At 40.2% G+C, this 13,439-nt stretch overlaps 1 protein-coding gene across 1 annotated transcript in view; it reads right to left on the minus strand.

The window, feature by feature from the left end:
- The window catches only part of cntnap2a (contactin associated protein 2a), a 986,203-nt gene that overhangs the window by 260,863 nt on the left and 711,901 nt on the right, over positions 1-13,439 (minus strand). The gene's annotated exons all lie outside the window — the stretch shown is intronic.

Below are 13,439 nucleotides of genomic sequence, written 5' to 3' on the forward strand. Positions count from 1 at the left end.
CCATATGAAGAATAGATTGATTGGGGTCTAGTGGGGCATGACCTCATCAGATTACATTGTTGTATGAAACAAAAGCTTCCTGCAATATTTTAACGTATTATTAAAATGCTTATAGCATGCTCACCTTTGTATTTTTAATATTTTTTTCCAATTTTTCTTCATATGTTCAATACAGTTTCTTTATGCAACTACTATGCTAACAACAAGCCATGGATTACAAGTAACATCAAGGGCCCTTTGAACCAGAAGAAAAGGGTTTTTAAAGGCAGTGATCAGCATGAGCTCAAGTGCGTGCAGAAGGAACTCCGAGTCCAGCTCAGGGTGGTGGAGGAGCAGTACAGGAGAAAGCTGGAGCAGAAGTTGCAGAATAACAGCATGAAGGAAGTGTGGGACGGGGTGCCACCATCGAGAAAGATGTGGAGAGAGCAAACCAAATGAATAACTTCTTTAACAGGTTTGACCACCCTAACCCACTCTCACCTAGGAGTACTGCATCCTCCAACCATCCTTCTGCTAATACCAGAAAAGGAGAAACATTCCCACCGACAATTACAGCAGTGCAGGTGAGTAGAAAGCTGAGGAGACTTCGTGCCAGCAAGCAGTGGGTCCAGATGGAGTATCGCCAAGACTGCTGAAGGCCTGTGCGCTGGAACTGGGGAGTCCTCTACAGCGCATCTTCAACCTGAGCCTGGAACAGGGGAGAGTCCTGAGGCTTTGGAAAACATCTTGTATCACCCCAGTCCCAAAGGTATCACATCCTAGTGAGCTGAATGACTTCTGGCCTGTCGCTCTGACGTCACATGTGATGAAGACCATGGAGCGGCTGCTGCTTCACCACTTGAGGCCACAGGTCCGTCACGCCCTCAACCCTCTGCAGTTCGCATACCAGGAGAAGGTGGGAGCGGAGGATGCCATCATCTATATGCTACACCGATCCCTCTCCCACTTGGACAGAGGCAGTGGTGCTGTAAGAATTATGTTTTTGGACTTCTCTAGCGCCTTCAACACCATCCAACCTATGCTCTTTAGGGACAAGCTGACAGAGATGGGAGTAGATTCACACCTGGTGGCATGGATCGTGGACTATCTTACAAACAGACAGTACGTCTCGGGAACTACAGGTCTGACATTGTGGTCAGCAACACAGGAGCGCCGCAGGGAACTGTACTTTCTCCGGTCCTGTTCAGCCTATATACATCAGACTTCCAATACAACTCGGAGTCCTGCCACGAGCAAAAGTTCGCTGACAACACTGCTATTTTGGGCTGCATCAGGAGTGGGCAGGAGGAGTAGTATAGGAAGTTAATCCTTGACTTTGTTAAATGGTGCGACTCAAACCACTTACACCTGAAAACCAGCAAGACCAAGGAACTGGTGGTGGACTTTAGGAGGCCCATGCCCCTCATGGACCCTGTGATCATCAGAGGAGACTGTGTTCAGAGGGTACAGACCTATAAATACCTGGGAGTGCAGTTAAATGATAAATTGGACTGGACTGCCAATACTGATGCTCTGAGTAAGAAAGGTCAGAGCCGACTATACTTCCTTAGAAGGTTGGCATCCTTCAACATCTGCAATAAGATGCTGCAGATGCTCTACCAGACAGTTGTGGCGAGTGCCCTTCTACGCGGTGGTGTGCTGGGGAGGCAGCATAAAGAAGAAGGACACCTCACACCTGGACAAACTTGTGAGGAGCGCAGGCTCTATTGTAGGAATGAAGCTGGACAGTTTAACTAATCTGTGGCAGAGCGACGGGCACTGAGCAGGCTCCTGTCAATCATGGAGAATCCACTGCATCCACTGAACAGTGTCATCTCCAGGTCAGAGGAGCAGCTTCAGTGACAGACTGCAGTGGAGATTGTTCCTCCCCCACACTATGTGACTCTTCAATTCCACCCTTGGTAAACATTAACATTATTCAAAGTTATTGTCTGTTTTTATCTGGATTTTTATTACTCTTTAATTTAATATTGTTTTTTGTATCAATATGCTGCTGCTGGATTATGTGAATTTCCCCTTGGGATTACTAAAGTATCTATCTATCTATCTATCTATCTATCTATCTATCTATCTATCTATCTATCTATCTATCTATCTATCTATCTATCTATCTATCTATCTATCTATCAGCCCATTTCTGGATAGAGAGGCTAGCTCTAATGACCATCCATTGTTGTATGTGTAAAAATCAGTGCTATTTTTTTTTTATTTTGTTTTTTTTCAGTTCTGGTTTGAATTCACTGCAATTCAGTGATAACTATGAGAAATGTGCATACTAATTGCTTCATTAAAAGTTGCCACAGTAGTTCAGAAAAAAAGAGATCTTGCATAAGGAATGCTTCACACACAAGATATAATACTGATCATAATGTGCCCAGGGATCATTTTTTAATACTAGAATTACCAGAGCCCACCGAGTGAAGTGCTGGAGCTTTATAGGGTAAAAAAGTACATTGTCATTTGGAAAACATACATTTCATGTGTGCTCAGTGTCATCAACAATCTCTGTAAAAACATTGTTAACACAGAAAAGTTTTTCATGTTTTATTAATAATTGACAAAATGTTGACATGAAATGTATAATGCGTGAAGAATAAAATACAAATATCAAATAAACACTTTCATAAAAGGTACAAATATAAGAAAACAAGTGCACTTTTATTGAAGAATTTAACCAACGAAAAAAGAAAACAGGTTACGGCAGGCAGTTGATACGACAGCTTGCGTGGAGCAATGCTAAGAACTGCTGGCTCCCAATCAAGACGTCACTGTTTCGATATCAGCTGCTTCCCAAATTTACCATTTTGAGTAGTGAGCTGCTCTTGTTGTTCATATCATACAATAAAAGCATACATTTGGTTTGCGTCTGTTAATTTATAATACTTGTCAAAGTTTTTTTTTTCAGTTTTATCCTCTCACTCACGTTCAAGCTTCCATATAACTCCAATCTGATGCCGTTTTCAGATAAAGACTTGGTACAAACTTGTTTTATTACACCCCCTCTTTATTTGAAAACCGTGTCAGATCTTGTGTGCGAACGAGACTGGGAAAACTGTGGACGTGGATGTGAGTGTTGTGCATGACTGAGTATGAATGTGGATGTGAATTTTTTTTATTCAGTTTTATTCTTGGGTATTCCTGCTCACGCTGAATTAGTATGCGCCTTCTGATCCATGATGTCAAAGCCGCACTGACAAAAAAAGAGAGACTTATGTATATATGACATTCGGAATAATTCATTTTATGACCTGTATTGTACATTTCGGAAAATGTTGTTGCACTAATGCAACATTATATTCATTTGCATACCTTCAAGCAGTCAAAATCATGACGTGACTGTATAATGTGTGAAGCCTGAAGTCTAAATATCAAATAAACACTTTCACAAAAGGTCAAAGTATAACAAAACAAGTGCACTTTTATTCAAGAATATAAATGAAGAAAAAAGAAAGCAGGTTACGGTAGGCGGTTCATACAACAGTTTGCGTGATGCAATGCTAAGAACTGTTCCCTTCCAATCAAGAGCTTCTGGGATGGATGCTGGCAGCTTCTCAAGTTTACCATTTTGAGTATAGACCTGCTCTTATTATTAATACTAGCAAAATACCCGCGCTTCGCAGCGGAGAAGTAGTGTGTTAAAGAAGCAATGAAAAGAAAAGGAAACATTTTGAAAATAACGTAACCTGATTGTCAATGTAATTGTTTTGTCACTGTTGTGAGTGATGAGTGTTGTTGTCATATATATATATATATATATATATATATATATATATATATATATATATATACACACACACATAAACATATATATATATATCTATACATATACACATATATACATACATATATATCTACATATATACACACACATATATACACACATATACATACATACACACACATATATACACACAAATACATATATATATATATACATACATACACACACACATATATAAACATATATATACATATACATACATATCTACATATATACACACACAGCTATTTCAGATCAGTGCAATACGCTGTTTGTTAAAACAGTTGACTCCGCTCTTACGTGCAATAACAAATCAAATCATTCAGTTGTCTTTGCTCATATGTCATTTTAGAGCTGGACGCCTGGCATCTTTTTTTGGCCACAAGTTCGTTTCTGTTTGGTGTGAGGTTCTGTGTTGTGGAGATTCTCAGGATGGATTGCAGGTGCTCATCAGGAGGCGACTCCTGTGTGCTGTTTTGTTAGTCTTTATCACTGAGAAGAGCTTCTCACACAGATATGTGCTACCAAACATGCACAAGGTTCGAGCCGCATGTAGATGGACTTTTTTTGTTCTTCAAAGTCACCAAAGCGCCGTGCAAACTCAGTGCGCAATAACTCTAGCTTCGCAATAACTTGCAGCATCATAAGGAAGCGCTGCATTATGGGATCTGTAGTTTATTGTGTTACCAGCGCTTCATATACCGGGCTTTAATAACAATAATACAGTATATAAAATGATCTCGGGCGGATATAATTACACCGGGCGGATGTGGCCCTGACCCTTGAGTTTGACACATATGGACTAAATAGAACTTGAAAAGATATATTTTTCAAATGTGATCGCGCAATTCAGATAGAGTTGACGCACTACAGCCTGCATGCCTCAATGAGTCATCCTCCCTCGCTCTTACTTTTTTACTGTTCATCTAATGAATACACTGAGTATGGCTTTACCAAAACAATCATTGATGGCGAATAAAGTATCCATTATTCGAGTATGTAGAGCGGGATATATATATATACATATATATATATACCCACGTATCGCAGCGGAGAAGTAGTGTGTTAAAAAAGGTAGAAAAAGAAAAGGGAACATTTTAAAAATAACGTAACATGACTGTCAATATACAGTATTTGTTTTGTGAGTGTTACTGAGTGTTGCTGTCATCAAGGATTTGATTATCATTATTTCTTTCAATCAGGTTCGTATTTGTAGGATGTGTTGTGTTCAAGTTACATTCCGTGTTTGTCAATCATTGTAAAGATGACAGGTTTCATTCATCGATTCGTTTCTTACTGCATCAAAAAACAGCTCGTCTTCTTATTTATCTGAGACCTGACACACTGCATGCACGGGTTTTTTTTACACTGTCTTCCTTTAGCGGGACATTGACTTTTTCCACCGTGTGCTTTGTTTCCACAGTAGCTGCATTTATGAATATGCTTATCAGATGCTTCATATTTTTTGCTGCCTTTTCAATTGTGTAATTCGGTTTTTGTTCATCGCTCTTTGGAACTGTTGCTTTTATCTGTGCACTGCGTCAGTTCACGTGAGCCACTCGGTGTACTTGCATCGAAGGTTCCCAGCTGTGCTGGTGCCATCTCGTGCTATGTCCATAGCTTTATTTAATGTTACCTTAGTCCTGGCACTTAAAACTTTCTCTCGCAGTTTCGCTGAGTTTGTGTCAAACACCACCCTGACCATCTCATCTTCCTCTCCATAAGCACAGTCCTTCACCCGTGAATATTTACCCGTGGCAGTTTGCTATTGGATTGCCGCTGACGGACGGCCGTATATGGGCAGGCACTAAATTACAAACGCCAGCGACAGCCTGTCTATGAACTTAATTTAAAGTGTAGGTTTACATCGTGCTTTGTTTCCGAAGTAGCAGAACTCATGAATATGGTTGTATATGTCACTCGCTCGCTTCTTATTGTTTCGCTGCCTTCTCAATTATATAATGCATGTTTTCTTGAGCGCTTTTTTGAGGTCTTCCTGGTTTTCTATGTACTGCGTGATTACGTGGGAGGCGTGATGATGTCACACGAAACTCCGCCCCCATGGCGTTGAAGCTCATCTCCATTACGGTAAATGGAGAAAAACTGCTTCCAGTTATGACCATTACGTGTAGAATTTCTATATAAAACCTGCCCAACTTTTGTAAGGAAGCTGTAAGGAATGAATCTGCCAAATTTCAGCCTTCCACCCACACGGGAAGTTGGAGAATTAGTGATGAGTCAGTGAGTGAGTGAGTCAGTGAGTCAGTGAGTGAGTGAGTGAGTGAGTGAGGGCTTTGCCTTTTATTAGTATAGATTATACAATAAAAACATACATTTTATTTGTGTATGTAACAGCATCGGTAAATGTATAGTACTTGTCAAAGTTAGGGTCTTTTTTTTTAGTTTTATTCTCTCACTCACGTTCACGCTCCCACAACACCTCCTTGCCCCCCCAAACCCCCGATCATAAATGTGGATGAATCAGTTCTGTATGGATGTGTGCATGGGTGTGAGTGGTGGACATAACTGGGAATTACTGTGAATATGCGTGGTGTTTTGAGATAATGAATAAAGCTGCAAATTACAGGGAATTCTCTGATGTGGTGAGATAAACCTGACACACAAACATAGGTGAATCAGTTGTGCTTGATTATTATTTTGAGCAAACAGACACTGCAATGGCCACTGCTCTTTCACAAAAAAGGAGGTTGGTTATCCCCTTCGGAGGCTTTGGCTCTGCTGCAAGAAATGGATGATTGCAACTCAGGCGGTGGCGAGGAACTTATTTTTGATATCGATGAAGGTGACGAGACAGACACAAAGGAGACCTCAGTGCAACAACGTTTTCCGAAATGTACAATACAGGTCATAAAATTAATTATTCCAAATGTCATACATACCTAAATCTCTCCTTTTTTGTCAGTGCGGCTTTGACATCATGGTTGAAAAGGTGCATACTAATTCAGAGTGAGCAGGAACACTAAAGAATAAAACTGAATAAAAAAAATTCACATCCACAGTCATTTCCAGTCACGCACAACACTCGCATCCATGTCCACAGTTTTCCCAGTCTTGTTCACACACAAGATCTGACACGGTTTTCAAATAAAGAGGGGAGGGGAAAACAAGTTTGTACCACGTCTTTATCTGAAAATGGCATCAGATCGGAGTGGGGTGGGGTGTGTGGAAGCTTGAGCGTGAGTGAGAGAATAAAACTGAAAAAAAAAACTTTGACAAGTAATATAAATTTACAGACGCAAATCAAATGTATGTTTTTATTGTATAATATAAACAAAAAGAGCCGCTCACTACTCAAAATGGTAATTTTGGGAAGCAGCTGATATCGAAACCGCGACCTCTTGATTGGGAGCCAGGAGTTCTTAGCATTGCAGCGCGCACGCTGTCGTATCAACCGCCTGCTGTAACCTGCTTTCTTTTTTCTTCGGTTAAATTCTTGAATAAAAGTGCACCTGTTTTGTTATACTTGTACCTTTTGTGAAAGTATTTATTTCATATTTGTATTTCAGGCTTCACACATTATATATTTCATGTCTACATTTTGTCAATTATTACTAAAACATGAAAAACGTTACTGTGTTATCAACGTTTTTACATAGATTGTTGTTGACATGGAACACACATGAAATGTATGTATTCCAAATGACAATGTACTTTTTTACTCTATAAAGCTCCAGCACTTCACTCAAAGATAAACACTGAGCACAGAGAAATTTCTTTGTGAATTGAACTGTGGCAGTGCGCGAGGGGATGGGATAGCAGGCTGCTTTCTGTTATCGACACATTTACAGGACAAAAGATGCTGACAGAAAGGTGCGAATGGATTTAAAGTGGTCCAGATTTATGAGTTTTCGCGTAGGCTCTGGTAATTCTAGTGTTAATCTCTATCCACTGATACCGCTGGTAAAGGCCTTGTCTTTCTGACTGAAGTTACTAAATGTGAAAAAGTCAGCATCAAAGCTGCATGTGTGCTTCCCCTGCATCATAAGAAAGAATCCAGTACACAGCCCCTACCCAGAAAAGTAGCTTGGGTATGAAGCTGCTGTTTGAAAGAAGCACAAAGTCCTAATGCATTAAATAACAGGTAAGTAGAGACATCTTGTTTCAATGGTGTGCCTGCCTTGTGCTGTTTAGTCTTGTGATGTAACCAGTAAAAGGGTGTATTTATTGAAAAAACAGAAAAAGTCCATAAAGTAATCATAAAAAAGGTTCCCACACACTAAAATGATGAATTAAAATGAAAAAAATAAAGTTCTAAAAGCTCTATTCAACACTTGGCACACACTGAAAAATAATGTTCCAATAAAAAAACAAGGACCAGCCCCCTGTTTAATAAGCTCTTCTGTGTTAAAACTGACTTGTCCTGGCAAATTGGAATACTTGTCTATTCCCTGCCGATACATCACCCTGTAGCTCACATATTGACCTTCTCCTGATCTGAAAGGAGCTTGCCCGTTTCTGGCATAAAGACTGGCTTTTATCCCAGGTCAACCACCACCTAACTTGGGTCTAACACCCTTCGTGCTCCCTAGTCACGTATCTAGCCTAAACGTTATCCCATGCACGCCTATGTTGCTGACATGCCACACCAAGTTCTTCTGTTATGCCCGTGACCAGTGTCCGCCATGCGCCTGCCACCAAATGCCACAGCCACACTAGAAGAATGTTGGGATGAAGTATGACAGGCAGCAGGCATGCGCCCTCACCCGAGGACCCTTCACATAAAAACAAGCACCACCCCAATGCTATTTTATAGCTAAACACTCTTTCTTCACCGTGGCATATTTTTTTCTCTTGGAAATAAATTTCAGCCCAAGTAAAGTACTGGGCAACGATTCTCACCCTCTCCCTGTAAACGTATGGCTCCCAAACCTTCCCCTGAAGCATCGGTCTGCAAAATCAGGACAGAATAAAAAGCTTTTATCACATTAGAAAGATTATAAATCCTTAAAAGACAGTTGTTTTTCTACTGTCCACTGCAGATTACGGGAAGCATTCGTCTTGAGCATTTCTGTTAGAGGTACAGCTTTTTGTTCAAAATTTGGTATAAAACGTCTGTACCAACTGACCAAACCCAGAAATGATCTCAGCTGTTTCTTAGTTGTGGGACAAGGACAGGCTTTGATAGCAGTTTTTTTTTCTTCTTGGGGCTTGATGACTCCTCCTCGACTTGTGTAACCCAAGTAGTGTACCTCTCATTGTGCAAGCACAATCTTTTCTGGATTGACCACCAACCCTGCTACTTTTACCCTTTTGAAAATGTCACTTAAGTGATCAAGGTGATCCGCCCACATCTTACTAAAAATCACTACGTCATTGATATAAGCCCTAGCATATATATGCCTTTGCTCCACATAACACTTCATCCATTAATGCTGAAAATTTGCAGCAGCATCATGCACTCCAAACAGCATTACGGTGAAATAGTACAATTCACCTGGCCCCTTAAATGCAGTGAGAGATTTTGATGCCTCTAAGAGTGCCACCAGCAAATATCCCTTGCACAATCTAACATTGTCAAACATTTTGCAGGTCCTAACCTCTCTATCAAGTCATCTACCCTAGGCATTGAACAGGAATCAAAAGCTGATATTTCATTAATTTTGGAAAAGTCAATACAAAACCTCAATATTTTTTGGGACCAATACAATAGGACTACACCATTCCCTGGTTGAAGGTTTAACGATGCCCATTTCTAACATCTGCCTCAGCTCATCTCGAAAGGCATCATGGAACCTAGCCGGTATTCTGCAGCCAGTTGTCTTGATGGGCCCTGGAGAGGTAAGACAAATTTCATGTTCAATTAGTTTAGTCCTACCAGGTATGTTGCCAAAAAGATCAGCTGGAATAACCTTTTGTATGCCCTTCCTTTCTTTCTCAGACAAGTGTTCTAATACAGGCAAGACAGACGTCTTCTCCTAACATAATCGCAGGTACTACGTCTCGTCTTCCTCCTCACCCAAGACTCGGATTAGAAACTGCAGAGAAGGATCAGTTCTTTCATGTCATTCCTTCAACATATTTATATGAAAGACTTGCCTCTGTTTCCTACGCCAGTCTGGCATATAGATTTCATACATCACAGGACCCTTCTGAGCCACTACCTCAAATGTCCCTTGCCACTTGGCCAATAAGCTGTTTTTATTAGAGGGCAATAACAAAACTACCTTCTGTCCTACTGGCAGGACTTGTTTCCTTGCAGCTTTATCATACCAGGTTTTCTGTAACTTTTTGGTATTCTTCATATTGGCCTGCACTTTTTCAGCCAGTTCAGAATTTGTCCCGCATCCTCAAAATAAAGGTCAGAATATTAATATATTCAGACTCCTTTTTTCCCATTTCAAAAGCCTCCTTTACCAACCCAAATGGTCCTCTTATGTGGAGTGCATACAATAATTCAAAGGGCAAAAACCCAATTGAAGCCTGTGGCACATTTTGATATGCAAATAGTGAAAATGGAAGCCAAAGGTCCCAGTCCTTTCCAGACTCTGTTACAAATTTCTGAAGCATTTGCCTGAGTGTTCTATTATAACATTCCACCAGACCATCCGTCTGCAGGTGGTAGGGTATTATTATCAACTCCTTTATGCCTAATACTTCATAGACCTGTTTTAACCATTTTGATGTAAAATTACTTCCCTGATCAGTTAATATTTCTGTAAGTATTCGTACACTAGAAAATAATTGAATCAGGGCCATTGCTATGTGGGTGGGTTGTGTCTTTCTATGTAATAATGCTTCCACGTACCTAGTGGCATAGTCACACACAACTAAGATGTACTTATAACATAATAATTCAGGAAAATGTCTCTTCAAAGGTTTCAGCGGTGAACTATCCCCCTTCTTCACTTGTCCTACCTTTTGACATTCAGTGCATACTTTTCAAAATGTAATCATATCCCTAGACCAACCTGGCCAGTAAAAACATTTGGACACCCTGGCTATTGTGTTTGCTGTTCCTAAATGACCTGCCCAAGGTATGCTGAGACTCATCTTAACACTGGAATCCATGCAGCTTACAATTTTTTTCGTTGTCCCTGACCCCCTTAAATTTTCCTGACATACCCCAAGAATCTCCTAGATCCTTATTACTACGCTGTTAGCTGCTTTTGTTTTGCTAATGTGTAGATGAGCAGAACACCGCCTACTACACCCCCCTCCCCCCATTCAGTCGGATGAAGGCATCGCTCTGCAGTAATCGTCACATTTCAAGTCTGTGTTGAAGTGTATATCTGGTGATGCATTTGTAAGGAATTATATAGGTAATGAAATACTGCGATTTGAAATACATGCATTTCATGTGTGTTCTGTGTCTACAACAATCTGTGTAATTTTAGAATGACAGAGGAAACGCAAGGCAAAAAATGCTGAACTCATGGCTAAAACAGAAAATGTTTTCATATGTTATAGTAATAATGACATAATTTGGACTTGAAGTGTAGGATGTGTGAAGACTGAAGCCCAAATATCCAAGAAACACTTTCACAAAAGGTGTAACAAAACAAGTATGCTTTTATTCAAGAACAAAGCAGAAAGAAAAAGAAATTGCTCAATCAAAATGTTGCTGAAGCCCAAATATTAGTCACTTCAATGTAAAAGATATTTGCATACGTGTGTGTTTGTGTGTTTCATTTTCAGTCATGACACACAGATGGTGCAGTGGATAAGCTTCCGCTTAGCAATCTTCAGGTGCGAGGTTCAAATCCCACATTGTTGCTGCAGTTTCCCTTTTGAGTAGTGAGCTTTTATTATTATTATTATTATTACCATTGTGATGTACCCAGGGCATCAGTGAGCCCCAAACCCCAACACAATCACAAAAACACATTCCTTTATCAAATAAACGAGGGTTTTATTTAAAATACCTCCAGAAGTAATAATCACAAAACACTTGTCTTTCTTTCTCTACAATATATTCTTTCACCACTGCACTGCCCTCCTTTAGTCGAGCCCAGCTCTAACACCCCTGAATAAGGTCCCTTTTATTACAGACCCGGGAGTACTTCTATTGCCAGGGCGATTGATTGGTCACATGGAAGTCCAATAATCAAGTAGGGAGCTTGTTTCCCTGCAACGCCCTCCTGTGGCACCCCGTGACCCCAGCAGGGCTGCCCTGCCAGACTACATTTCCCAGCAGGCCCTGCTGGTCTCCCACTGGGTGTGGATATCCGGGACTGTTGCCATCCACCATGCTGGGGGAATATCAGTTTCCTAGTGATATCTCCACTTTTATAGGGGCTGCCCATCCATCTCTTCCTTCCAGGTCTGTTTCCTTTCCTGGCCGGGATGTTCGTCCAGCCCATGTGGTATCTACACCATATAACAAGAATATACATTTGATGTGAGTCGGTAACATCCTGTGTAAATTTATGGTACTTGTAAAACTTACAGCTGAAGGGATAAAAGCAGACATACAAAAGCAGCTCAATCATTTCTTCTTGGTGTCTTGTTGAACAAACAGACACCGCAGTGACAATAGTGGATGTTACTTTCCCTCGCACATGGACAGTCACATCAACATGTCATTTGAATGATCTTTTTTTCCAAGAATAAAACTGAATAAAAAAAATAATTCAAATGACATGTCGATGTGAATGTCTGTGTGCAAGGAAAAGTAACATCTTGAACAAGTACCATAAATTTACACAAGATGTTACAGACACATATCAAATGTATGTTTTTATTATATGATAATAATAATAAAAGCAGCAGCTCAATACTCGAAGCGCTAAATGTTGAGATGACACTGGATTTGAACCTCTTACCTTGAGGTTTTTAAGCAATAGCTTATCCACTACACTATTTGTGACAGAACAGCATTACCACTGTGACAAGTGGTTAAACATGAATCGTGCAAACACACATGTGTGAGAACATCTTTTACTTTGTACCGAACGATAGTTGGGCTTCAGCAACAAGTCAATTGAGCAATTTCTTTTTCTTTGGTTTAATTCTTGAATAAAAACATACTTGTTTTGTTATACCTTTTGTGAAAGTGTTTCTTGGTTATTTGGGCTTCAGTCTTCCTACACATCCTACACTTCATGTCAAAATTATGTTGATGTTATAATATAAAAAAACATTTACCATTTTCTTTGTGTGATCAGTATTTCTTGCCTCACATTTCCTCTGTTATTCTATATTTATACAGATCTTTGTAGTCACAGAACACACACGCCTTCATCTAACTGAATAGGGGATGGGGGATGTAGCAGGCTGCATTCTGCTCATCCACATATTTGCAAAGCAAAAGCAGGCTATTAGTGCAGTGATAAGGAGCTATGAGCTTCTTGGCATATGTCAGGAAAATTTAAGGAGGTCAGAGACAACAAAAAAATTGTAATATTCAGGGATTCTAGTGTTAAGTATCTGCTCTCTCAAGCATACAGATAATACTACCCTTTCTCCACACTCATCTTTACAATAAATAATTTCAACCTTTATAATAAACTGCTCACCTGTCTTTGTTGTCTTCTGTCCAGCAGCTTTGTCAAAACAGGAGCATAAACTGGAGTCATGCTGTTGAGAGGTTCCACAATCCTCCGATAAGTCAAAGGTCAGCTCAAAATCCTCAGCAACACATATCCCGACTCCTTCTTGCCTAGGCATTCTCCAAACCTTCTCTTGCCTTTTTTGCCTGTGAGATTTCCGGACCATGCCC

This window comes from Polypterus senegalus, chromosome 5 (assembly GCF_016835505.1).
Source record: "Polypterus senegalus isolate Bchr_013 chromosome 5, ASM1683550v1, whole genome shotgun sequence".
Lineage (NCBI taxonomy): Eukaryota > Metazoa > Chordata > Cladistia > Polypteriformes > Polypteridae > Polypterus > Polypterus senegalus.